At 36.8% G+C, this 24,492-nt stretch overlaps 1 non-coding gene across 1 annotated transcript; it reads left to right on the forward strand.

Moving 5' to 3' along the window:
• The first annotated feature begins 13,842 nt into the window (after positions 1 to 13,842).
• On the forward strand, positions 13,843 to 13,946 carry LOC147515994 (small nucleolar RNA R71). Its single transcript, XR_015214623.1, has one exon. It is a non-coding gene; the product is annotated as a small nucleolar RNA R71 (small nucleolar RNA).
• The last annotated feature ends 10,546 nt before the right edge of the window (positions 13,947 to 24,492 follow it).

The following is a 24,492-nucleotide window of genomic DNA, read 5'->3' on the forward strand; positions in this document are numbered from 1 at the left end:
TTTTTGATTAGTATGGTTAGGGGAGTTGGGAAGAGTATTGCACCTCGCCCCGTTTTGATAACAAAGATCATGATGAGTTTTAGAGCAACTCCGAAAACTGAGCGGACTATGATTAAGATGCATACGAATGTCGTAGCATATATAGACTGTGTTCAGAAGGTTTGGAGGTTGCCTGAAGACAGGGTAGTTGAAGAGGATGAGTCGGAGACTAACTCGGAGGATGAAGAGGACACGACATGTTTTGATGCCAATGCCTTAGAGAGGTGTAGGTCTGATGCAGAACGCATGTCGGTGCTTCATCGTGGCATGCGTTCTCTAAACACTATTTGCAAAGATCTTCGAACTCGCCAGACTGTCATACATCGTAACTATGAGACTCGTGCCCAGTGGGAGGATGAGAGTTGGGAACAGATGAAGACAGAGATGGATGCACAACGCAAGTTCCGCGAAGATATGCTTGCATGCTTCCCACCCCACGAGGGTTCTTCTGAGGAGGAGGCGTCTATGAGGCACGAGCGTCGTCACCGAAGGACGGATGGCTCTGGCCCATCGGGAGCTCAGGAGTCATCTCCTTCCCATGTGCCATCCACTACAAGCAGCGTGTTCTTTAGGGATATTATGCGTTGATGTTGTTTTTGTATTTGTTGTATTTAGTTCGGATGTTGATTTCTGTTCCGGTTTTGGAAATTTCTGTTTCCCATGTTCATCTCCTTCCCATGTTCCGGTTTTGGAAATTTCTGTTTTCGGCAATTGCCTTAAAACGTTTTGGAAACTTCCCGATTCGTTGGAAACTCAAACCTATATAAACTTCATTCATTCTCCACACAAAACTCACATCTCTCACATTCATCTCTCACCTTTCACTCCCAACTTTTCCTTCTTTTTCCTTCTCACTTCCGCATTTCAGCACCTCGGGCCGCGCGCTTTTAGGCCTTTGTCGATCAAAATTTCTTCAGAGCGACCAGCGCCCATAATAACTTGGAATTCCGGTTTTCATCCTGAGTGCGACCCACGCCCTACCAAGACTACAAGTGAAGGCTACTGAGCGTTTAGAACTTCGAAGTTTTACCTAAAAAGCGACACTGTGCCCATCTCAGGCAAAAGGTGAGCGCTCCCTGTGCCTAAGTGCCTGGAACTCATAATTCACCAAAACACACCCCGCGCCCTACCCAGGCATAGGTTGAGCGCACCCCGCGCCCTGACCCCCGTGGGCACAAACAATTCACATTTTTTGTGGGTTGTTCCAGGATCATTGCATCTATTCTAGAGAGTAGTTTTATGATGACTTCTCCTATAGTGATACCGGAGCAGTCTTTCGAACACTTGTTGGGAAGCGAGACTTATGTACATTGGTTCCACGAAAGGATCTTGCAGTTAGGATGGAGGCATCTACTGGTAAGTGAAGACGACTCGTATTCACCTAAGCTTACTGAATATTTTTACAATAATGCTAGTTTCTATTGTAGCCAGGATGGAGAACAAGAATTCTCCATCATGGTTGATGACACGCCACTAGAATTCAATAAGTATTTGGTAGCGTTAGTTTCGGGAATACCAATACCTGATCCTATTCACACGTGGGGATATATGACCGATAATGCATACCTCTATGACTATACATATTTCCATGAGTATTATGGGGGAGGGGTATTTCGTATAATGGACCAAGGGCGTTATAACATAGCCCTTGGTAGCCTGTCCCTCAATGTAGGCACCACCATGTTATTCATCCTGATGAATATTTTAGGGGATTGGCAGTTTACCTCTGCCAATAGTACCGCTGGTGACGTTTTCCTTGCTTTAGCTGAGGGACGTCGCCGATATGACATTCCCCGAGTATTAGTGGCTAGTCTTAAGAGAGGCCAAAGCATGAGGCATAAGTATCTTCTTATGCCTGTTTTGGTTTGCCGCATCATGCTCAGTTGTCTACCTAAATTCTGTACTCAGTTCACGGATTGAAAAAGGGTTGAAGTCATGAGACCCACCAATTGAGTGGTTCGCTCATTTCGAGTAATGACTTAGCCGGGATGGCAGGTGCAACCTTATTTGGTTGCTCCTTACACCCCATCAGATATAGTAACACTCGACAGGTTAGCACAAGTTGATAACACACGGCGACGGGCTTGGCAAGTTATCATGGCATGGCAGGATGCGAAGGAACCTCATCTCTTTGGAGAGGAAGATGAGGAGGATGACGCTTAAACGGGAGTTAAGGTTAGTTTTTTTTATTTCAGTTAGTGTCTGCTTATGTCCCAAGCAATTTGATTTTTGCTAACCCCATAACGGGTGGAATTCATATCGAGTTGCGTCAGTTTTTATTTTCTATATTAGTATGTTTTAACCTTGTTTTGCAGATGTTCCAGAATTACACGCATTTCCATGGTATTTCTCTACCCTTTTTATTTAAATACTTTGAGGACAAAGTATGCTTCTTGTTTTGGGGGGGGGGGGGCATAGAAACACGTGTAATTTAGGCATCTGTTAGGATATAGATATGCATAATAGCACTTGTTTTTTTTAAGTAAAAATTCAAAAATATCAAAAAAAAATATAAATAAAAAGTTATGCTATACACTTAGGAATATTGGTATTGTTTTCCTTCTCTAGGCCCTTGATAATCTAGAAATCTCACATAGCTTTTTAGAAACTTAGATTAATATGTAGGTAATAATCTTTGCATCTATCTATAAATATATTACATGAGTATCTATGATTGTTTGGCAGTAAGTTTCTGAAATCTAGGCTAGAGTACTTATTCTACAAATCCTGTGAGAATATAGCCTAAAGCCTTATATGAGTGAACATTTGAGAAATGACACAAGGGAGAATTAAAATCCGGATAGGGAAATCACACGTCCACTTGTTTGATTACTATACCATATCCTAAGCGAGAATTTAGGCCCTCTTTGGATCGATATAGCCAGAAATTCAAACCTATGAATTATTTTCCGCTAGTCGCCCCTCTGAGCCTTTCTTTAGCCTTTCATAAACCGCAAATCCTTTACCCTATTACAAAAACAAAATAAAAAAATATATATATATCAGCCTACCCATTCTTTGGATGAGTCTGAGAATAGAGATGAAGAATAGAAAAGAGAAAGACCTTTGAAATCAAGAATTTGTTAGTCCCTTCAGAATAAGAAAAAAAGTTTCCATCCAAATAAAAAATAATAATAAAGAAAGAAAACAAAATAAAGAGTTAAAACTCCAAAACATAGAATCAAAGGAGTCAAAAGCCAAAGAAAAAGAAAAAATATGGCTAAGGATGGAAACAAGGTGTAGAAGCAAAAGTAAAGAACAAGATTTTCTTCAGTTACATAATATGAAGACTCTATTATCTCAGACTTGTCCATTTTGAATATCCATTTCCTTCATTCTTAAACCATCTCCTAATCCCTGCAACACCTAATAAAGACCTCTAGTTCAATTAGGAATAGGTTAGTGTAATAGTAAGTGGCAGATGTGTTTGATCGACTCCGGCTTCCTTGTGTGTCATTAAGATTGTAAGGTAAAGTGTGCCCACTGCACACTGGAGTAGTGAAACTTGAGCGGAAAAATCAAAGTGGTTTTTGTCTTGACATTTATATGAGGACCTACTTAAGGACGTTATTCTGAGTTTTCAGAAACGGACCTGCTAGTGCATTTCATAGTATTACTCATTGTATATATGTTTATTCGTAGATGATTGATTATTATGCATATATTAGCTTAGGTTTCGACTTGATTAATCTGTATTCATTGCTAGTGAGATGTATAGATAATTGAGACATGGTTAAGAAAACAATAGTTTTATTTCTTAGTTGTTGTAGTATAAATGAAGCTTGTGAGTACCTTCACTGGAAAATCTCACGAGGCTATAACTCGTCCACTAGGGAATTTCTAGTGGTTTACGACATTGTTGCATATGGTCAATGCAATCGCACTTAGCGAAATGAGATTAGTTAGAACTTCATTTTTGGTCACTTATGCTGATTTCTCATATTTGCTTGAGGACAAGCAAAATGTTGTTTGGGGGTGGTTTGATAAGAGCCTAAAACTGTAGTTTTAACCCCTTAACAATAATACTTTTAGACCAATTATGCGAGTAATAAATAAGAATTAATGCTGATTAGGTGCTTTTATGTATTTAAGGCATTAAAGTCAATTATGTGTAGAAATGTGCCACTTTGGCGAGATAAAAGAGCAAGGGTTAGTTGCTAAGGAGTTCTGTGATTAAAGGCCAAGATTCAAGGAGAAAAAGCCATTGTAAAGCCTGGTCAAAAGCTGAAAAGTCAAAGACAACACGGGCAGAAATAGCACACAAAAGTCAGCAGAACTTCCTAAGACCGTATCTTTGGACTCAAGCCTCGGAATTGGGCCTACCTTATGGCAAAACGACTGGCTTGGAAAGAGCTTTGCAATGGTCTAAACCTTGACCCAATCAGAGGAGGAAAAGTAGATAAAAAGCCTACTAAAGTCAGATCCAATTGGAAAGGGCCTTGTGGACTGAAGAGATTGGATTTTGGGCTCGATTTTCCGGCCCAAAACATGGCTCCTCAGCCCATGCACGAAAATGTGGATCTGGTCTCCTCCATTTCAAGACACAAGACTTAGCTTTTAAGAATTACTTAGTTTTGGTGGCAAGTAGCCATTAGAGCATAGTTCTAGATCTAGTTTTTACATTAAATTAATTAGTTTTCTATTACCTTGTTTTAATTTAGATTATTGAATGATTGTTGATTCTTTATTAGATTAATAAAAATAGTTAGTTTTTCATAATTTCAATTTTTGGTATTTAAAATTACTTAGATCTAATTTCAATTCTTAGTTGTTAATCATTTCTTAGTTGTTAAGTTAGATTTGAATTATTGATTAGATCAAATTAGTAAATTTACAATCTTTATATGATGTCTTGTTCAAATTCAATTGGAAATGATAGTTTGATAAGTTAAGGCTAAACCTCCATTAGAGGGGTTTGATGAAGCCTTGATGAAAACTTGATTGTGTAGTGTAGAACTAGTTGTAAGAGTCTATTCCACTCTAGAAGGTAGTTGATTCGCCATGAGAATGGGCTGAACTTCCTCACATGCTAGTCATTATTTAGTAGAGATTTCCATGATTGATTAGGGATTAGAACGACCAATTATTATCGTAAGAACGTAAAAATTAGATTACAACAATCTATACTAGTTTATTAAGTTGGATTCAAGGTGGAATCAAATTTCCCTAATTCTTTATCTAGATTCAACCCTTAGCATTTCGTAGTTGAGTGATTCATATCTTGTTAGTTAAAGTTGCATCGTAGTATAAAATTCCCTACGTAAAACTCTCACTAACTTTGGCTAGGACTGATAATATTAGAAAATATTGAATGCTAAAGAACTAGGAGTGGAACGAATCTTTTACTCCACTCTATTTCGATAGATTCGAGAGTAGAATAATCTTTGATAAATAAACACACAAGTTCAGTTTTAGTTTTACTTGCATTTAGAGTTCAATCTTTTATTTATGAGTAGAACTATTCAATTTTTACGTTTATCAGCAATACAAATACATCATGCCAAAATTTTCCAGTTTTCTTTTGTACATTTGCATATGTTTTCAAAAATACAAAAACCTAAAAAAAAAATAATACTAGAATAATTATCCTTAGTACAATAAACCATGTATTTCTCGTTCTATATCAAACAACCCACGCCCCAAACTTATTTGGGGGTGGCGTATTTCATCATGAAGAACAGAATACAGGTGTATTGCCGTTTTTGCTCATCTTTCTATGGTAATCTCTTTCCTTACTTCTTCATACTTTGAAGGCAAAACATATTTCTATTTGGGGGTTGTATAATAACATTTTGCAAAAACTATACATTTTCTATAGTAGATATAATAGTATATGATAAACGATAAAATGATAGTTTACCTACGAAATGAACGATGAAACTCAAAACGTAAGTAAACTAAAACTTAATACGAATCTATATTTTATCAAAGATTCTACTCTCAATCCTATGAGATATAGTGGAGTAGGAAGTTCGTTCCACTCCTAGTCCTTCCGCATGCTGTGTTTTCTAGTCTAATTACTCTACTTAAAGTCTAATGAGAGATTTACGAAATGGCAACTAGACTATGATGCAACTACCCACTAAAATGCAACTAGTCGACTTTAAGAACAACTATGGGAATGCTACGTTGATTCTATGATAAGGAGTTAGAGGGGGATTGATTCCACCTTAACTCGACTTAATCCTACTAACGGATAAAATTAATCGTAATCGAATCGAATTGAATTGCTTGAGAAACAACATGGTTACTCCTAATCCCTAATTACACATGGCATTTCTACCAATTCATAACTAGTATGTGAACGATTACACCCATTCTCATGGTGAACTAATCTTTTCTAGACTGGAAAGGAAATTATGACGACTCTACAATAATCGGAATCAAGCTTTCATCAAGGCTTCTCAACCCTCTCTAATGGGGGTTTAGCTGAGAATCATCACTCTATCATTCCCAATGGAATTCAAGCAAGACATGATATAAAGATTGAAACTTTGCTTGTTTAAATCCAATTCAAAACTACTAATGCAATAATTGAATTAAACTAATAATGACAATTAATTGAATCTACAAATTGAAACTAAACAATTAATGGAAATGAAACTAACTTATGGAGAACACTATTTTATTAATCTAATGAATAATAAAACAATGATTCCAATACTAAATTAATAATCTAACTAATCTAAGTCTAGCTATCTACGTAATAAGGGAATTTAGATCTACACAATTGTAAATGACAAGAATCAAAATTAACAAACTAGCTATTTTATTAATCAAACTAATTAAGAATAATGATTCTAAGAGTTTAATCTAAAACAAGAATTGAATTTAAACTAAACTTAATTTTATTACATGAAAACTAGATCTAGAATTATCTATATTTTTAGGTCTAACTAGCTACCTCTAACTATCTACCATTAACAAAGAGCTAAGCTTTGGTTTTTATATGTTCAGATCCAAAAATCGTGCATGGGCTTGGATCCATGTTTTGGGCCAGAGAATCAGGCCCAAAACCCAATTCTTTCAGTCCAAAAAGGCCTCTTCCTGCTGCAGTTTGCTTCAACAGACTTTTTGTCCACTTTTACTCTTCTGATTGGATCAAGGATTAGACCATTGGAAAGCTCTTTTCGATCCGGTCGTTTTGGCATAAGGTAGGTCCCATTCCAAGGTCTGAGTCCAAAGATACGGCCTTCGGAAGTTCTACTGACTTGTGTGCTGTTTCTGCCCGCGTCGACTTTTCAGCTTTTGACCGGGCATTAGAAAGGCTTTGTCTTCTTGAATCTTGGCCTTTAATCATGGAACTCCTTAGTAACCGACCTTTGCTCCTTTATCTCGCTAAAATGGCACATTTCTGCACATAATGGACTTTGAAGCCTGAAATGCATAAAAACACGTAATCAGTGTTAACTCTTAATTATTACTCACATAATTGGTCTAAAAGTATGACTGTTACAGGGTTAAAACTACAGTTTTGGGCTCTTATCAAACCACCCCCAAACAGCATTTTGCTTGTCCTCAAGCAAAGATGAGAAATTAGAATAAGTGACCAAAAATGGAGTTTTATCTACTCTCGTTTTGCTGAGTGCGATTGCATGGACCATATGCAACAAGGCCTTAAACCACTAGGAATTCCCTAGTGGACGAGTTATAGCCTCGTGAGAGTTTTCCAGTGAAGGTACTCACAAACTTCATCTATACTACAACGACTAAGAAATAAAACTATTGTTTCCTTATTCATGCTCTAAATTAACTATACCTCTCACTAGCAATGCATATAGAGTAATCAAGTCGAAACCTAAGCTAATATATGCGTAATAATGAATCATCTACAATAAACATATATACAATGAGTAATACTATGAAATGCCTAGCAAGTTTGTTTCTAAAACTCGGAATAGCGTCCTTAAGTAGGTTCTCACAATAATAGTCAAGATACAACACTCTGATTTTTCCACTCAAGTTTCGCTACTCCGATTAATGCGGTGGGCACACTTTACCTTACAATCTCAATGACAACAAGGAAGCCTGAGTCGATCAAACACATCTGCCACTTACTATCACACTAACCTATTCCTAATTGAGCTAGAGGTTTTTATTAGGTGTTGCGGGGATTAGGAGATGGTTTAAGAAGGAAGGAAATGGATATTCAAAAAGGACAAGTCCGAGATAATAGAGTCTTCATACTATGTAACCAGAGAAAACCTTGTTATTTACTTTTGCTTCTACACTTTGTTTCCATCCTTAGCCATATTTTTTTTTCTTTTTCTTTGGCTTTTGACTCCTTTTATTCTATTTTTTTGGAGTTTTTATTTTATTTCTATTTTTATTTTTCTTTTCTTTGGATGAAAACTTCTTTTCTTTATTTTTCTCAAGCAATTAACTAACTTTTGTTTACCACGGGTTTTCTCTTCTTCTTTCTTCCTCATTCTATTCTCGGACTTATCTAAAATTGGGTAGGTTGAATTTTTTTTATTTTTATTTTGTTTTGTTTTTGTAGCAGGGTAAAGGATTTGTGGTTTATATAAGGCTAAAGAAAGGCTCGAGAGGGACTAGCGGAAAATAATTCATAGGTTTGAATTTCGGCTATATCGATCCAAAGAGGGCCTAAATTCTCGCTTAGGATATGGTTTAGTGATCAAGCAAGTGGGCGTGTGATTTCTCTATCCGATTTTACTTCTCCCTTGTGTCATTTCTCAAATGTTTCACTCATATAAGGCTTTAGGCTATATTCTCACAGGATTTGTAGAATAAGTACTCTAGCCTAGATTTCAGAAACTTACTGCTAACAATCATAGATACTCATGTAATATATTTATAGATAGATGCAAAGATTATTACCTACATATTAATCTAAGTTTCTAAAAATTATTCTAATGCAAACGCCACATTGAGACTTCTAGATTATTAAGAGCATAGAGAAGGAAAACAATACCAATATTCCTAAGTGTATAGCATGAACTTATTTATTTATATTTTTGAAATTTTGAAATTTTAACTAGAAAACAAATGCATATTATATTTATCTATATCCTAACAGATGCCTTAATTACACGTGTTTCTATGCCCCCAAACAAGAAGCATGCTTTGTCCTCAAAGCATTTAAATAAAGAGGGTAGGAAAAATACCATTGAAGCGCGTGAAATTCAGGAACATCTGCAAAACAAGGTTAGAACGTATTAATATAGGAAATAATAAAAAAAACTGACGCAACTCTATACGAGTTCTACCCATTATGGGGTTAACAAGAATGAAATTGCTTGGGACATAAGCAGACACTAACTAGAATTAAAACTTACCTTATCTCCCACTTTACTCATCACCTTCCTCATCCTCTTCTTCTATAAAGAAGTGAGGTTCCTTCGCGTCTTGCCATGCCATGATAATTTGCCAGGCTTCCCGCCATTTATCATCTATTATTGCTAACCTATTAAGAGCCACTTGGTCTGACGGGGTGTAGGGTGCAACCTGATGAGGTTGTATCCTCCACCCTTGCCAAGTCATTGCACGGAAAGATCGAACAATACTATTGGTGGGTCGTACAGTGTCGACCGTAATCCAATCCGTGAAACGTGTACAAAAAACAGGAAAGAAACATAGCATAATACGGGAGATTAGAACAGGCATAAGAAGATACTTATGCCTCATGCTATGGGCTCGAGCTAAACTAGACATCAAGGTTCAAGGAAGGTCATGGCACATACGTCCCGTGGCTAAAGCAAGGAAGACGCTGCAAGTGGCATCATTCACAGAAGAAAAACGCCATTCCCCTAAAATGTTTAGCATGATCCAAAACATAACAATTCCGATGTTCATGGACAGGCTACCAAAGGCGACGTTATATTCCCCTTGGTCCTCGATACGGAAAATGCCTGCGCCATACGGCTCATGCAAAAACTCATAAGTGTAGACATACATATTATCTACCCAATAACACCATGGGTCTTGTATTTCAGTGGGCATAGCAAGTCCAAAAACAAATGCTAGCAAGAACCTGGTAATTTCCATTGGTTCATTATCAATGTTGATGGAGAACACTTGTTCTCCATCTGGTCTCTCAAAGAAAATGCAGTTATCATAAAATTAAGATGCTAGTGTTGGAATTTTAGTCGACCGGATGAAAAAACAGTGGTGGTGGCGCGGTGGTGGCGCGACAACTCACAATTTTGAAATTTTCGGTGGTTTTTTTGGTTTTTTACTTGGTGGAGATGGTGGTGGAAGGATTTAGAGAAGATTTGAAGTGTAGTTTTGATGGTTGGTGTGGGTTAGTTTAGGTTTCTTTTTAATTTTTTTTTTTAATTTTTTTTTTTTATTTTTAGGTTTTGAAGCTTGGTGGTCGTTAATGGCGGTTTTGAGAAGATGAAATCACGACTTGGTGTGGAGGTAAGGGCGCGGGTGCGCTGCAAGTGCACGCGGGTTGGGCCCAAGCCCAATTCGAAATTGTCGAATTTTTCATTTTTTTGCCCAACTTCAAACTAAAATTGCCGCTTCGTTACCGGTCCGATTTTTGCGAATGAAATATGGAAATGATCAAGAGAGAATTTCCAATCCAATGATCCATAAAACACTCTATTCCGACCGTGGATGACATATATGATAGTGTAAAACACCTCGTAGTGCGTGCATGACATACGTTATGCGAACGAATGAACTCTGAATTCATAGAATATGTCAACCCGAATCGGAATACAATTAAACAGCCTAAGCAACTCTAATGGGACATAAAACATTCTAGGACGGAAACACGAACACCCCACCCCCAAACAAATTTTTTATAACAAAGTTTAGAAAATTTGTTTTTTTAGTGGGTCTTTTAAAGTCAAATTCCCGAGACTTCCTAGATTACGATATTTATTCTTTAATATATATATATATATATATATATATTTTTTTTTACTTTTATAAGGAAAAACAATAAGCAAGAAAGACATAATTCACCCCATAGAGAAACATGACTAAAAAATCCGAGAAAACATGCAAGAGTGGAAAACGTGAATTATGTTAAACGTGGACTTAGGATCCGGTACTTACAGCCACACACTCCATAGGGAGGGTCCGGTTACCTTAATGGTGCACTCACCAATATCTGGAAATGAAAGGAAATGCACCAAACACAAAAATGGAGTCGTTTATAGTCAGATACTCGAGACTTTATTTAAACATATGTATGAACATGCAGTTTATCATATATCAACAACCGAAATATTTGTGGATCATTCCATAAATAAATAGCATAGAAAACATATCCAAACATAATCAAGCACCAAGATTTCCTATGACGCATCCTAGTGAATTGAAAGTGAAGTCGGATAACCCTATAACGTAACCTAGCATGCACCCTCTTTTCCATTTTTGAACGAGAGGGTGTTCTAGTGAATAAGTGTGGAAAAGTGAATGGTTGTGGAGAATATGGTGGATATGGATAAGTTGTAGAAGGAAAGCATGTAAACAATGAGGATGTGGGTTTAGCACAAAACTCATTCATGGTGTAGGTAGGGACTATTTCAAGTCTGAAAATGAAGGTATCAAATGCTTTGTTCTTCTGAAGTATTTGTTTACTAGGTGGATTTAAAAAATTATGAAGCACAGAAGAAACAAAAGGATCGAGTGCAAACTCGAGATTCCTTTGAAAGGGTGGAAGGAGGGGAGTCGAGGTGGATGTTGTGCAAAGTAGTTTTTTATAGGGTGAATCACCACCTGCTCTAAGAAACTCATCGAATTCCTCATCTAGATTGGTCATCTCCACGTTACTATGATAGTCCTCTATATCTTTGAGAAATTCATCTATGTCATCCTCATCCGTAATATGTGTATCGACTAGTGTAGGGATGAAAATGTTGAAGTCTGAACTTCCAAAGGAAAGAAATTTTGGCATATGATTATTAGGGAACGTGTTGTTGAAATAATCTCGAGCGAAGCTCTCGATCATGCTAACCTCTCCATCCATAGACGAATCGGGTACATGTGTTTTTTTAAAAAAAAAACATTTACTTCAACAGCAAGATGGCCAAAAGATAAGGACATCTTACCATCGCGGAAATTTATAAGCGCGTTGGCAGTTGCCAAGAAGGGGCACCCTAAGATGATCGGGACAGAGTCGTTAGCGACTTCTGTATCGAGGATTACAAAATCAGTCGGATAGTAGAAATCCTGAACTTTTACCAGCACATTTTCGACCACACCCTTAGGATACTTAATAGACCGATCAGCTAATTGCAACATCATTTTAGTGGGTTGCATCTCATCTAGACCTATTTGTTTATACAAATAAAACGGGAGTAAGTTAACACTAGCCCCCAGGTCTAATAACGCGGTTGTCGTATAGGAATCTCCTAAAGTGCATTGTACAGTAGGACGGCCAGGGTCCTTGTACTTAACAATTCCATTATGTTCAGATATAGTCGGGAATTGTTCTGTTAAAAAGGCATCTTTTGGTATATTTATCTTACGCCTAGCAGTACACAACTCCTTAAGAAACTTAGCATGGTGTGGTAGCTTTTAATAGCTTCGAGGAAGGGAAGGTTTATAGTTAGATTCTTGAAAACGCGTCCATAATCTCCCTCATAATTTGTATCCCTAGTTAACATGGCTAATTTACGTGGAAATGGTGGTTTCGTCTATATTTAGCAATGGTATCACCGGATGTTTAACCGTGGCTTTCTGTTTCTTAGGTTGTGTTGTAACCGGTACCTCTACAGTGGTAGGTTCTTCGGTTTCTATTTGGGTATCTAGTAAAATAGCGGTGTAGGAGACTCTTTGGTGGGGTAACTATAGGTATAGTTACTTTGTTATCAACCACTCTGCCCGAGCGGAGAGTGGTGATGACATTTAGCTCACCTACATTTTCATATTCATTACTAGTATTATCGATTACCTCAAAGGTCGTGTTTGTTGTTTTAGGATTCGATTATTGCGTGACTGGCAACACACCTTTGGGTTGGGCTTTATCTTGGGCCAACTGTTGGCTTAAATTATTAACGGATTGTAGAAGCTATTGGTTAGATTGAGCCATGGTTTGGAAAAGTTTTTGGCTCACTTGTATGAAGGTGTCAAGACGATCCGGTTGTGTGGGTGTAGTAGTCACGGGTGGTGTGACTAGAACTATTTCGCGTGAATTATTTATGGGTGGATTTTGATAATTATTATTTACCGGAACGATACCTCTATTAGCATTATAATTATTATAACTACCTTGACCTTGTGCTTGACCTTATCGAGGTTGCACTTGGTTGTTATAATTATTAAAATTACGACGACCGTCCTTGTCGTGGTGGAGCTTGGTTAAACCGCGGCGTTGGCCTAACATATTGATTATTGTACCACGGAGGTGTGGCGTGTTGGTTATTTCTCCAACCGAAGTTGGGATTTTGTCTCCAAGGGTCGTTAGGTTCACTATTAATGGAACAAGCCCGTTAAGTAGGCTATAGGGACGATGGGAGTCGGGATCTTTGAGGGCTCAACGAAACTACATGGATTTGAATTTACATTCATGACGGGGATAGGCTTTTGTTGAACAGAAATGGCGTCTACCTTTTTAGTGAGTGATTCGATTAGAGTTCTAAGCTCGGGATCGTGTTTAATTCCAAATATACCGGCGGCCTTAACGGTATTAGAAGAACTAGCGGAGCGGTGGATATAAATCACTACCCCCAGTTGTTATTGCGTTTAGTTTGCTCTTCTAAAAATTTGTAAGCCTCCGAGGCTCCTTTACTTAGAAAACTACCCCCATTCATTATGTCGAGGACTTCTTTATGGTGATGTTGAAGTCCTTTGAAAAAGGCACGAACTAACGTGTCTTTTGCTAAGTTATGATGTGGACACTCTATAAGGAGATCGGTGAAACGATTCCAAGCCTCTGAAAATGATTCATAAAGATTTTGTCAAAAGAAATGAATCTTGAAAAGCATCTCATCCGTCTTTAGGGGTGGGTAAAAATGTTCCATAAACAGCTGAACAAGTTTAGCCCACGAGTCCACAGAATTAGGCGTTTGGGCAGTTAACCAAGACGCTGCCTTATCGACTAAGGTGAAAGGGAATACCCTGAGTTTAATTTGTTCCGCACCAACCGTAGGATGGTGGAATGTTGTTAGAACTTGTTCAATCCTACGCATGTGCTGATAAGGTTTTTCATGGTCTAAACCGTGAAAAACGGGTAACAAATTAAAAATATTTGGGGGGATTCGGAAATCCCCCACTGGGTCTGCTAGAACGATGCAAGATTTGGGGTTATCGCTCAAGGCTTTATAAAAGTCCGAGAGAGGAGTCTCTCCTTCGTCGGGCATTGTGTCAGGTAGAGTATATGGAATAGTAGCTAGAGGTGCAATGAGTGGTATACTAGATGGGCGTGCTTGTTGATGTTGTTGTGCAATTATGCTCGGTGTTTTTGTTCGACCAGACCTTAATCTCATACAAGGCTAAGACCAAACTTAGCTAATTACGTCAACACTCCAAACAATCCTAATATACTAGTATAAACCTCTAACAGGAGTTGCAAGGTGTGGAAGAAAGGAATACTTGATTGCGTCCTTGCTTCGCTTATGAATAGCGTCTTGTTTACGCGTGTTCAGTGTATATAACTAGTTAGAACACTGAAAAACTTGAAAAATCAAAGTTCGAATCAAACCTGTGGAAATCCGGCAAAATTCATTTCGTGGCGGGTGCGCTCACTTTGAAGCGCTGGTCGCTTCGGTGTAAGTTCAAGTTACAGTGTTTGGTGGCGGGTCGCTCAGCTTGAAGGCGTGACGTCGCTTTTCCAAGAACTTGAGCGAGTCGCGCTCCTTTTGGCTGAAGTCGCTCCCGCAAAAAAAAAAAAAATTTTTCCGAGGAAGTTTAATGCTGAAAAAGACAACCACAGTTAGAATCGAACAAGGGTGGGTGGGTGAAATGGGACTTTAAGAAAAGGAGTTATACTATGAAAACAATGCGAAAGTGAAACTATGATGGCAGCGGCGCCATTTGATAAAACATAAAATGAATAGTTTACCTACGAAATGAACGATGAACTCAAAACGTAAGTAAACTAAAACTATTTATGAGTCTATATTTATCAAAGTTTCTACTCTCAATCCTATGACATATAGTGGAGTAGGAAGTTCGTTCCACTCCTAGTCCTTCCGCATGCTGTGTTTTCTAGTCTAATTACTCTACTTAAAGTCTAATGAGAGATTTACGAAATGGCAACTAGACTACGATGCAACTACCCACTAAAATGCAACTAGTCGACTTTAAGAACAACTATGGGAATGCTACGTTGATTCTATGATAAGGAGTTAGAGGGGGATTGATTCCACCTTAACTCGACTTAATCCTACTAACGACGAATCATCGTAATCCGAATTGAACTGCTTCGCAGAACAACATGGTTACTCCTAATCCCTAATTACACATGGCATTTCTACAACTTCATAACTAGTATGTGAACGATTACACCCATTCTCATGGTGAACTAATTGTTTCTAGAGTGGAAAGGAAATTATGACGACTCTACGATAATCGGAATCAAGCTTTCATCAAGGCTTCTCAACCCCCTCTAATGGGGGTTTAGCTGAGAATCATCACGCTATCATTCCCAATGGAATTCAAACAAGACATGATATAAAGATTGAAACTTTGCTTGTTTAAATCCAATTCAAAACTACTAATGCAATAATTGAATTAAACTAATAATGACAATTAATTGAATCTACGAATTGAAACTAAACAATTAATGGAAATGAAACTAACTTATGGAGAACACTATTTTATTAATCTAATGAATAATAAAACAATGATTCCAATACTAAATTAATAATCTAACTAATCTAAGTCTAGCTATCTACGTAATAAGGGAATTTAGATCTACACAATTGTAAATGACAAGAATCAAAATTAACAAACTAGCTATTTTATTAATCAAACTAATTAAGAATAATAATTCTAAGAGTTTAATCTAAAACAAGAATTGAATTTAAACTAAACTTAATTTTATTACATGAAAACTAGATCTAGAATTATCTATATTTTTAGGTCTAACTAGCTACCTCTAACTATCTACCATTAACAAAGAGCTAAGCTTTGGTTTTTATATGTTCAGATCCAAAAATCGTGCATGGGCTTGGATCCATGTTTTGGGCCAGAGAATCAGGCCCAAAACCCAATTCTTTCAGTCCAAAAAGGCCTCTTCCTACTGTAGTTTGCTTCAACAGACTTTTCGTCCACTTCTACTCCTCTGATTGGATCAAGGATTAGACCATTGGAAAGCTCTTTCCGAGCCGGTCGTTTTGACATAAGGTAGGCCCCATTCCAAGGTTTGAGTCCAAAGATACGGCCTTCGGAAGTTCTGCTGACTTGTGTGCTGTTTCTGCCCGCGTCGTCTTTTCAGCTTTTAACCGGGCTTTAGAAAGGCTTTGCCTTTTTGAATCTTGGCCTTTAATCATGAACTCCTTAGTAACCGACCTTTGCTCCTTTATCTCGCTAAAGTGGTACATTTCTGCACATAATGGACTTTGAAGCCTGAAATGCATAAAAACACGTAATCAGTGTTAACTCTTAATTATTACTCACATAATTAGTCTAAAAGTATGACTGTTATAGGGTTAAAACTATAGTTTTGGGCTCTTATCAGTATATTTCTTCCTTCTTAAAAAAAAATTCGAAAAAGACCAAAAATATTTTTTTGCTTAGTATTTAAAAGTCTTGTTTCCTTTTTCCATGATGAATAAAAGGTTTAGAAGTCTCATTATAGAAATAGAGTAAGGACTTGTTTTTCGAACTTAGACTAATATACATACATGAATGGCATGCATAAGTATTTGATTGCATATAGCAGTGAGTTTCCGAGACCAAGATTAGAACAATTAAGTTCCATATCCTGTGAGAACTAGCCAAAAGTCGCATATGAATGATTATTGAGTGATGACACAAAGGATGTCCGGATAGAAAGACTATATGTCCACTTGCTTGATCACCATGACATATCCTAGGAGAGAATTTAGACCCTTTTTGGATCGATATAGCCAAATAAACGTTAAAAACCCAAAAAGATAGTTTTCCTCTAGTTACCCCTCTTAAGCCTTCACCATTTTATAAAAGCCTTTTTATTCTTCTCCATAAATCCCTAACCCGTTACAACACACAATAAAAAGCTTACCCAGCTGATGAGTTGAGAATTGGATGGATATCAAAAAAAGAGAATAGAAGACCTTGTACAAAAATAGATCAGTTAGTTGCTTCGAAAAGAAAAGAAATTGTAGAAAAGAAAGACCCATCAAAAACCAAAACTCCAAAAAAATCAAAGGAGTCAAAAATCGAATCTCCCAAAAGTTCAAAATAAAAAAGAGATGATATCATAAACAAAAGCAAAAAGAAACAAAAGCAAAGTTCGAACTCCCAAATTTCAAAATCATATGGAGTCACAAAGTGAAAGGGCTAAAGAATCACAATTCGGAAGCAAAGAACAAAATGAGGTCCTTCTCTAGTTACAAGTATCTTGAAGACCTAATTTCTCAACTTATCAGATGTTTGATTTCCCTTCCTTTTTCATTCTAAACCATCACCCTAGCCCCATAACTCCTAATAAAAAATATCTAGCTCAATTAGGAATAGGATGGTGTGATAGTAAGTGGCAAGTGTGATCGGTTTTCTTTGGACGTCATTCGTGTATCTGAGGAATATAAGTTCCTATTGCACTTGAGAGAACAAAACTTGAGTGAATCTATCAGAGAGTTGTGATTACAACACACCCCTGTGAGAACCCACCTTAAGGAAGCTCTCCAAAAGTTTCAGAAATAACTCTGCTTTTATATTTCATTGCTCATGTTTTGCACGTTTATCTTTAGATGGTTAAATTATTGTACATATGTTATTCTAAGTTCAAAGGAGCTTGTCCTTATTCCTCGCTAATGAGATGTATAGACTTCTGAGAATAAATAAGAAAACAAGACCCTTTGTACTAGATAGAAGAAGTTTGTGAGTACCTTCACTGGAAAACTCTCATAAGGCTTAAAGCTCGTCCACTAGGGAATTCCTAGTGGTTTATGGCCTTGTTGCATATAGTCAATGTAATCGCACTCTGATAATGAGATTAGTATAATTAATAATAAATCACTCATTTGTGATCTTAGTTTTTTCTCTCATCTTTGCTTGAGGACAAGCAAAATGCTATTTAGGGGTGGTGATCAGCTCCCAAATGTGCATTTTATTACCCTTACATTATTGCATTATAGCTTTTCTTACGCATAATGAAAAGACAACTCATAACTTTTATTGCTTTTTTCAGGTTACAGAGCAATTCAGACCACTTATCATAAAAGTTACGTCTTAGCACCAAAAGGAACCTTATTTACGCTTATTATGAAGACTCAAAGCTACTATTAAAAGTGCTAAAAAGTCAAAGTCATGGATCAAAGGTCAAGGACTCCAAACTAGAGAGCTGAAAGTCAAGTCCTTAGCTCAGAAGACCAAAGATAGATGTCCTTGACACAAAAGAAGGCTTTCTCTAAAACCTATCTTGATCAAGAAGAAATCAAAAAGCAAAAGGAAAAAGGAAAAAGGAAATGCATAAAGCAAACTTGGTGAGGTGTCTCAAATGTAATGGGAGAGGGCAAATCAATCTTTTGTAAAAGTAGGGGTATAAGAACTCAAAAGTAGGATGAGAGAATACACCTAGACTTATTCTAGTGTCATGTAGGATTTTATTTTCAAGTCATTTACTTTTTGTTCTTCATTTTCAATCTAATTATTTTTTCATGTTTTTGTTCTTCATTCAATAACGTTATTTCCTTCAAGTTTGTTCTTCATTTCAATCAAAGTATTTCTTTCAATGTTTGTGCTTTCAATCAATATTTCAATCAATTAGTCTTTTCTAATATTCTTCAACTAGAGTTAGAAAAACAAGTCCTAAAGTAAAAGAAGTCGTCCTTCCATCCTTCTAAAACTCCCTTTCATCCATGTTCTAAATAGTTTAGCACTACTTAAAAAAATGACATATTATGACGCTTGTTTTTTATCTATCTTGACGGCTTTGTTAAAAACCGTCAAGATAGGTGTTTTAGTAATATTTTTATGACGGCTATTGCAATATTATGTCATGTATGACACAAGCGTCACGAAATTATAATAAATTTATGACGGCTATTGCAACATTATGTCGTGTATGAGACAAGCGTCAAGAAAATATATTAAATTTATGACGGCTGTTGCAACATTATGTCGTGTATGACACAAGCGTCAAGAAAATATAATAATTTTATGACGGTTGTTGCAACATTATGTCGTGTATGACAAAGTGTTAAGAAAATATGATGGTGTTTCCTAAAACAGTCAAATTAGCAATAGAATAAACCGTCAACATTCTCACAATTTTTTGGGCACTCACTGGATTGGACCATTTTGGCATTCAATTATGTAGGAACCGTTATTTTCAGAACGAATATTTCTACAAACCGCGAGAACCACGCGTAGTGGAATTAATGGGTTCTCACGATTTTGGATTAGAGAACATACCTTTTAGAATCGGCTAAAATGTAATCTCTGAGAATCAAAACTTTATCAAATCCGAAATCAACCCCTTGATCTTCTGTTGAATTCCTTTAGAACAGATTGGACGTTGTGTGGGCAACGATCTACCAATCCCCTTCTTTCTCACAAACCTAGATCCAATTTTGGATCTATCTTTCCATGCCTCTTTTTCTAATCTAGTGAATAGTGAATTTCGGCCTGAGAGAGAGTATTCTATTTATAGGCTACAACATGGACCATGGGGAGAAATTAACATTGGGCCTCCTGACGGGCTTGGGCTTCCCATGTTCGCCCAGAACACACGGCCCAAGTTCGTCAATAAATGGCTTATTCCACTAAAGGCCATTGTTGCACTACTGCCCTAATCCCAAATTAAGTGTCAATGTTTATAGGCTCCATATTATATGTTCGTTGACCTCCCCGTGTTTAAGATATCGAATGTCCGTTGATTAAGTCAAGTTACTGACAACTACATTAATCAACTTCTTATGTCCTTGAGTAGTACCACTCAACCTCATTGTCATGTCGGAATAAATCCACCTGCAGGCATGACAATCTTTTTGAGCTCCTCAAGGGGACATCATCAACCCAACTTCTTGCGGGACATGGATTCCTTCTATAATCAACAACACACCTTACATACAATGTCATTACCCAATCCATCAAGCTTGTTGATTCACAAATAAATCTCACTCATTGATGATTTAAAGCAATGTATAATGCATGTAAGTCCCTGTTATTATATCTGGATTAGGAGAACAAGCATCCATAATAACAGAGGCATTTTTTCTCTTATATAGTCATTATAAAGATAAACAACCTCACTTGGTCCTGTTCAATACACACAAAGTGTACTAGTGTAATCCTATAGTCAAGATAGACTAATACCAAATTATACTACAACCGTACTAATGGTTTGCCCAAATCCATCTAGGTTGTGAATGATTACTTATACTTTATAAGGTACTGATGATATGATCTTCTGTGTGTTCACACCATATCATCTACAACATAAAGTATTAGACACATGCATATAACTAATAACATATATAATATACATAACATTTGCCCATATGATTCTCATTTAAAATATAAAGAATTAGAGTTAATACAAAAGTAATGCTTTTAGTATATAACCCTATCAAATTAAAGCGTCAACAACTTAACCAAAAAAAAGGAATGCCAAAATCAATACTCTTCATTTAGAATTGAACCGTCAATAGACTCCTCACTTATGGAAACAGCTTTATCGGAAAAAAAAAATTATGGAAACAGCAATAATGAGAAATCCAAGTTCCCCTCGCGATGAAAATTCTCCTGCTCACCCCAATTATTTTTCCCTCTCGCCGGATACTAAGGGTTTGATGTTAGGGTTATGCCTATTTATATTTCTTCCCCTTCCATTGCAAACCCTACCAGTTACGCCTTTTTTTTTTCTTTGTCTCATTGGTTTCTTGCACACTCACTTCCTCGCTGTGCTTAAACGTGTTTGAGAAGGGATCAGTCTGATTACTACTACAACAGAAGGTTTCTGAAATCTAAAAGTAAGTTTCTTTTTTCTCGTTTCAAATTTGCACGCATGTTGTTGTGTTTAAACTAGTTAAGTTCTGGTTTACATGCTTACTTCCATCATCTTAGTAAGTTGATACTTTCGTACTGTGATATAGCTCTTTCAGTGTATATTAATCTATGTTCGTATTTTGCCTTCTAGAAATTGAAAACACTAACTTCAAGAGAAACACAGTTGCACCCAACACATTTGTATTTGACTCCACAATTAAACTTGCCGAATGAACTTCATTGAAAAAAAAATGTAGTGATTCATTTTATTTAACGAACAGATAGGATATGCATGAATTTGTTAACTTGATCCCAACTCTTCATGGTGCAATTTTTTCCATGAACATTGGTCTTATGAGTTTATTAATCTGTCTCATCAAAATGCAAAACTATGATCACTAAAAAAGCAATGTAATAGACTATAGACTAATAGATGATACCACAGAAAAACCAATCCATTAAGATGTAAAAAGGGATCCCATGTGAGTGCCAGCTTTAGCTTTTCGGTGGAACTATAAATCAGAGAAGGCTGTAAAGAAGGTGGGGCTAGATCATGGAAAGATAGAGTCTATTTAAAATGTATGTAATGTCGGGTTCAGTTATTATTGCCACTAAAGAGCCTTTTTCTTACTTTAATGCGCATTATGAAGGGAAGCATGTCTTCTCCCCTGTGCCATTATATATAGTTAGTCTATTCTTCACATGGACTAGTTGTTGTATACCTTGGCATCTCGAGACCATTTGAGAGAATGCAAACCACTCGCACTGTAGATTGCCTAACTCTATAGCTTTAGGCAGCCCAGCCAATTTCTAGTATATATAAGAAGCATTTCTTCAGTGCAGTTGCTTTAGCATTGTCATAGGTTTATGTCCTCGAATCTCAGTAGGTGTAGACTGTAGTTACTCCGCAAAAGAGAGATTATGCAGACAAGGAATGAGCAGAATCAGGAGATGATGCACTAAATTTCCAGATTATAAAAAATGGATAATAGTAGCAACTTAAAGAGTACAAACGGTTTGCCCAACTATTCCACCCTTTTTTTCCAAACACGAAGTATAAAATTTGGTTTTTCTTCAACAGCATGTCATCATACTTTCAGCCAAATGTAGGCATGTAGCCAAATGAAATAAAAGTGAATTAACTTAAGTAAGATAAACCTCTTACGTGCTAACGATCAGTTCTTTGCCTTAACAGAGTTGAATGTTAATTGAGTATGCTTAGACTTTGTATTTTGCCTTCTAGTTATTACTTACGTGTATTGTCATTTACTATGTATAAATATTTTCTTATAGTATGGTCATGTTATTGGGATTCCTCGTATGTTTTTTTAAAAAAATGTATGTATGTGTAGTTTAATTGGAATTTCTGAAAAGGAACTGCTTTCTCTTGTCGATCACCACGTTCGTTCATTTTGCTTGGAATTCCTAAATATGGTGTACTCTCTCTTTCTCTACATATCCTTTTATCCACATGAGTAACAGTTAATGAAGTGATAAGGTACTGATATTATTAAGCTTTAGTTTAGGTAGTGAGGAACTTTTTCACCTTGATAGAGAAATCCTTCTTGTTGTTAGCTTTTGTGTGACTCTAACTTTATCATAAAAAATTGAATTAATTGAAATCTATGTCCCCTATACCATTCTCCCTTGACTCTAAAAGTAAGGTTTCTGAATTTTGACTAATTGATAACTTGTATTGTATACTAGACCACACACGTGGAAAGACTAATTGTTGATGCTACTATTGTATATCTTACTTGAGGTTGATTTTATTAACCTTTTAGTTCTTAGTGTTGGTTTCATATTTAAGCTAATATGGTCAACTATCCTAAAACATTTAATTTAAAGGTCATAATTCATCTAAGTTATTTCCTTTATATACTTTTGCATTTTTGATTTATTTATATGTTTAGCAAAATTGAGTGCTCTGTTTGGATGACTTCGGGAATTTCTTGTCACATACTTATTAGATACTAAATGGACAAATCGTGGATGTCCAAGGATAGGTTGTCAGATGAATATATTCAAGGGGTTGCAAATTTTCTTTTATTTGCAAACCCCACAGAGAATCAGGAGACTTGTATGAGATGTCCATGTGAGCACCTTTGTCAATCAGGCGAAGTTAAGTCAAAAGGTGGTTAGAAATCACCTTTTCCATCACGGTATTGATAAGCAATACACGAGATGGGTATTTCATGGGGAGCAAATTCTTAGTGCAGCTCCTTGTTTTGATAGACAGGATGCCTTCCTTCACGGGATGGAAACTCCGCACAATGTAGCGAAAGCACAAAAAATTCTACAAAATTTGGACTTGAACAATATCAGGGGATCCCGGAGAGTCTGGAAAACTGCTTAAAGATGCTGAGGAACCATTATATGAAGGGTGTTCCAAGTATACCAAGTTATCAATGGTGGTGAAATTGTACAATCTAAAAGCGAAGGGTGGGTGGTCTGACAAGTCTTTTTCTGAGTTATTGAGATTGTTTGGAGACGGGCTTCCTAAAGGTAATTTACTACCCTCTTCAATGGGGAAGGTGAAGAAGATGTTGTCCGTTTATGGAATGAAGTATGAAAAGATACATGCATGTCCTAACGATTGCATACTATATAGAGGTGATGCTAATAAGGATCGCACTACGTGTCCTACTTGTGGAGTGTCAAGGTTTAAGGAGAATAATAATATGACTGAGACAAGCAAAGGTGTGCCCGCAAAAGTTATGTGGTACTTTCCACCCATCCCGAGGTTCAGAAAGATGTTCCAGTCTGTAAAAATTGCTGAGGATTTGACATGGCATGCCAATGAAAGAGAAGTTGATGACAAACTTTGTCACCCAGTAGATTCCCCAGCATGGAAGTCTGTAGATGCTATGTGGCCAGAGTTTGTAGCAGATTCGAGGAATCTTCGTCTAGCCCTTTCTACAGATGGATTCAATCCACATGGTTCTTTGAGCAGTAAGTACAGTTGTTGGCCTGTTATGTTTATCACTTACAACCTTCCACCTTGGTTGTGCGTGAAAAGAAAGTTCATGATGTTAACTATGTTAATATCAGGTCCACGACAACCAGGAAACGATATAGATGTGTACTTGCATCCTTTGATTGATGACTTAAAAGTTCTATGGAATATTGGGGTTGATGTTTATGATGCTTACTGACAAGAAACCTTCACATTGAGATCTGTGTTATTATGGACAATAAATTATTTCCCCGCATTTGGTAATCTATCTGGTTGTTGTGTTAAAGGGTATTATGCTTGTCCTGTATGTGGTGAAAAAACACGTTCGTTTAGATTAAAGCATTCTTGAAAAAATGTATACATGGCCACCAGAAGATTCCTCCCAAAGAACCACCCATTTAGAAATCAATGGAAGGCGTTTTATGGCAAGCAAGAGTTTG

Source organism: Coptis chinensis, chromosome 2 (assembly GCF_015680905.1).
Source record: "Coptis chinensis isolate HL-2020 chromosome 2, ASM1568090v1, whole genome shotgun sequence".
NCBI lineage: Eukaryota > Viridiplantae > Streptophyta > Magnoliopsida > Ranunculales > Ranunculaceae > Coptis > Coptis chinensis.